Raw genomic sequence first — 4,310 nt, 5'->3', positions numbered from 1 at the left:
GCCACCCACCGCGGATGACACCGAGGTGTTATCCCAAAGGACCTCTCCGGGCCACGGAGAGGTGCGGGAGGGTGCCAAGACGGCATCAGAGGGTAATGCCTCGGCCGCCGAGAACATGGGGGGCACAACCCCCATGGAGACTGACGACGGGGGCCCTGACCAGTCCGGCCCCCAGCCGAACACCATTCCGGAGACCCATGTGGCTCCGGAATCAAGCAAGCAACCCCCTTCAAAGGAGGGGGAAGCGCCTACTCCGACAGCAACCTCCACTAATCCGGAGGCGCCGAACCCTCTGATGGACGCACTGCAATTCAATGTGCTTCCGTCGTGGAGGAGCACCGTACCCTGATGGGTACGGTGGTTGAGAGGGTTCAGTCTGCCAAAAGCGGGCTGAATGAAGCCTTCACCAGCCTATTAACAGGCTTTGAGATATGCGATGTAATATTCTTAGCCGCTTTTCATATGAAAAACATGCCTATGTATAGATAGTAGCTCCTGAGACTCTGTTCGGCTTTTGAAAAAAAGGCCGAACAGAGGATCGAGTAATATTCGCAGGAGATAACGTACCTGTCTAATTTGATGAACATGCTTCACTATTAGTGGCGACCACCCAGGCTGCCGAAGTATCCGAACTCAAGCAGAAGCTGGAGCTGGACGATGAGGATCTCGTCCGCATCAACAAGCGGTTTGATGAGGCACAAGGTATGTTTTGAAAAATTGTCTACACACCTGAAGTAATAGGCCCATGCAGAGTCTAATCTCCCGTGTTGCCCTGATCATTATTGCAGGTAGTGCGGCCGAGGTCGAGACCTTGAAGGGCTCCCTTGGCCAAGCCAAGGAGCAGGCACGGGTGAGCCAAGCGGCCGTTGACAAAGCGGCCGCAGATTTAAAGGCCGAGCAGGTCGCCCGCCGCCGATACGAGGAGCGGGTGACCGAAGTGGAGCAAGAGCTCAAGGACGCCACTGTCAAGTGCAAGGCTTTGGAAGAGAAGAATAAGGCTCAAGCGGCCGATCTTGCCAAGGCTCTCCAGGGGGCCAAGGAGGCGCGGACCGAGTCCCGGGCGGCTTGCCAGGAGATCAAGCAGGCCGAACAGATAGCGGCTGGTAAGCCCTTTCTTTTGAAGAGTAAATTCGGCGGTCAGAAGTATGCCTTGCTCACTCGACTATGGAGTTCTCCAGATGCCTTTGCGGATCTTCCAAAGAGCGATGCCGACGCCGCACAGTATTTCCGGGCCCAAGAGGGGAACACGACGGAGAAGCTCTTCTGGTCACAATACTTGGCACCGGAGCGTCCAGCGCTGTTGAACGACCAGATGATGCAGCTGGCGGAGCTGCATAGGATGTCTGGTTTGGCCATGAAGGACGTCATAGTCCGGCTCTTGCCAACCGAACCCATTCCTAGTAGTTACTTTGGCCTGGTGAAGCGACTCGCTAACGCGCTGCCCCGAATTGAAGTTGTCAAGCGCTCGGCATGCATCGAAGGTGCACGGATGGCCTTCGCCCACATCAAGATGCAATGGGCGAAGATGAAGGCCACCATCGTGGCGACCAAGGTCCCGCCCGAAGGCAAGGACCACCGCAAGCCAGAGCGGTATTTTGACGACGTCTTGGAGGGTTCCCGGATAGTAGAGGGCCAATGCTCGAAGGATATCATGTTTGAGTAAATGTATCCGAGCTGTCCAGACATTGTTTTATGAACTAAGGTTTTGTAATATATTTGTGCCTTTATGTGAAATCATTTTCCTCCTGTGCGGCCGTTTTTATTTCTGAAAGTTTACCAGTCGTCGGCTTCAGCCCCCACGTAGATACTATGGGGGTGTTCGGAATAGCACATGACCACACTTGACCCAACGTCTTGGTCCGTAAAGGAGGTGTCAGTGCAGCGAACCAGGCAATCAGACTATGCAGCTTTATCACTCTCACTTAGCCATAGGAGTTTGACAATGGGACTATGAGGTAGCCCCTGGTGCATGTGTGGCTATCTGAACTTGGATGCCGTAGGCGCGTGACTAGGTGGAGGCAAGTCCTTCGTACAGTACGGAAAAAATCGCAAGAGATTTAGTAAGTCACTGAATCGCTGACCCGCTCTCGCTGTATCATGACAGTCAGTTTTCGGCTTTCTCTACTGAGGTGTTTGACCGGACGAACCAGAAACACAATCGCAGTAGTTCTCCCTTTACTACCTTAGCCAAACAAGCGGAACCTAAGGTCGTAACCGCAGGAGCCGGGCAACCCAACTATTGACAAATGACATGATTCGGAGCCGATGCATATAATGCAGTATTCGGCACGCCAAAGTATACAATAAAAGTGTTCGGACTTTTTGTTATTATGATTTTTTGAAAAAATATATGTGGCCGAATAGAGTCCTTGGCAGTTGAAGCTGTACCAGAACGTATATGTGGCAATCTTAGCACAAAAGAGGAGTACAGATTATGAAACAAACCAAGACCGGACAAGGGTTGGTGAAAACTGTTTTCATTGTAATCTGTTTTAATACGTCAAGGCGTGCTATTACAGATAGTGCCGAGGCTATTTTACATGCCAAAATTTATACACGAGGGAAAGCTGTATACGGGGCCTAAAAAATGGTCTTGAAGATCTCATTGATGCCCTGCCGCACGTCTGTGTCACTTTCACCTTTGTGGGAGAGATTCCTTGAGAGGAACGGCCCACGGTCGTCTGTTCGAAAATGGGCTCGGAAAGAGTCCTTGCACGACCATGGAGTAGCTAGGTTTTAATGCACCTATGGTATTGAAAAGAAAAGATCAAAGGAAAAAGGTCAAGGTCATATAGGGTCGAGTCGTACTATAGACCTACCCATATTGTGCCTCCGTCTTTGCCCAGGGTGTTTTGAGTGCGTAATTATGCACACGCGGTACAAGTGTCGCGGATGTGTGTGGCGATCGAAGGAGGCAAAACTTCTAGTATAGCTCTGGAGTCGCTGAGCTGTCATCATGCAGAGTAGACTGGATGCATTTAATAGTGTCCGGGGGCTTGATGGCACGTGAGGTGTTCGGCCTAAGGAGGCCGCCCTGCACTTCGGCCGCAAGGGCCGTGGTATGCTCCTCAGTGCGGAGGGAACGCTCCGTGTTTCCATTGACTCTAATAACGCCCCGGGGCTTGGGCATTTTGAGCTTTAAGTAAGCATAATGCGGGACCGCATTGAAGCGAGCGAAGGCGGTTCATCGGAGCAGTGCGTGATAACCACTGCGGAAGGGGACGATGTCGAAGATCAAGTCTTCACTTCGGAAGTTGCCCCGCGAACCGAAGACTACTTCCAATGTTATTGAGCCCGTGCAGCGGGCTTCTACACCAGGTATTACTCCTTAAAAGGTGGTGTTAGTAGGCTTGATTCTTGACGAGTAAATACCCATTTTGCGGATCATGTCTTGATAAATCAACTTAAGACTGCTGCCGCCGTCCATAAGGACTCGGGTCAGATGGAATCCGTCGATGATTGGATCAAGGACCAAGGCTGCCGAACCTCCATGACGGATATTGGTCGGGTGGTCCTTATGATCGAAGGTGATCGGGCAGGCCGACCAGGGGTTGAATTTTGGGTGGCTGGCTCTACGGCGTAGATGTCCCTTACCGCACGCTTGCGCTCCCTCTTGGGGATATGAGTGACATATATCATATTCACTGTTTTCACCTCAGGGGGAAATTTCTTCTGTCCCCCTGTGTTCGGTGGGCGAGGCTCTTCGTCGTCCTCGCTTGGCGGCCCTTTCCCCTTGTGTTCGCTGTTTAACTTACTGGCCTGTTTAAAGACCCAACAATTTCTGTTAGAATAATTGACAGGCTTGTCAGGGGTGCCATGAATCTGGCAAGGCCGATCGAGTATTTTGTCCAAACTGGATGGACCATCTTTGTTTCCTTTGAATGGCTTCTTACGCTATCCGGATTTAGAGCCACTGAATCCAGCGTTGACCGCCTTGTCTTCGGTATCTTAATTGTTGCTTTGACGCTTGTGTTTGTTGTGTTGTGGCCTACCATTGCCATCTCTGGCTCCAGAGGTGCCAGGGTCACTGGTACTGTTGCTTCTACGAGCTAACCAGCTATCTTCCTCCGCGCAAAAGCGGGTCGTGAGTGCGGTAAGGGCTGCCATGGACTTCGGCTTTTCTTGGCCGAGGTGTCGGGCAAGCCATTCGTCGCGGATGCTATGTTTAAAGGCCGCAAGGGCTTCGGCGTCCGGACAATCGATGATTTGGTTCTTTTTAATTAAGAACCTAGTCCAGAGTTTGCGGCCTGACTCTCCAGGTTGCTGGACTATATGACCTAGGTCATCGGCGTCCGGAGGCCGGACATAGG

This window comes from Aegilops tauschii, chromosome 2, assembly GCF_002575655.3.
Source record: "Aegilops tauschii subsp. strangulata cultivar AL8/78 chromosome 2, Aet v6.0, whole genome shotgun sequence".
Taxonomy (NCBI): domain Eukaryota; kingdom Viridiplantae; phylum Streptophyta; class Magnoliopsida; order Poales; family Poaceae; genus Aegilops; species Aegilops tauschii.
The sequence above is the reverse complement of the archived record's forward strand: the minus strand, read 5'-3'. Positions refer to the sequence as shown.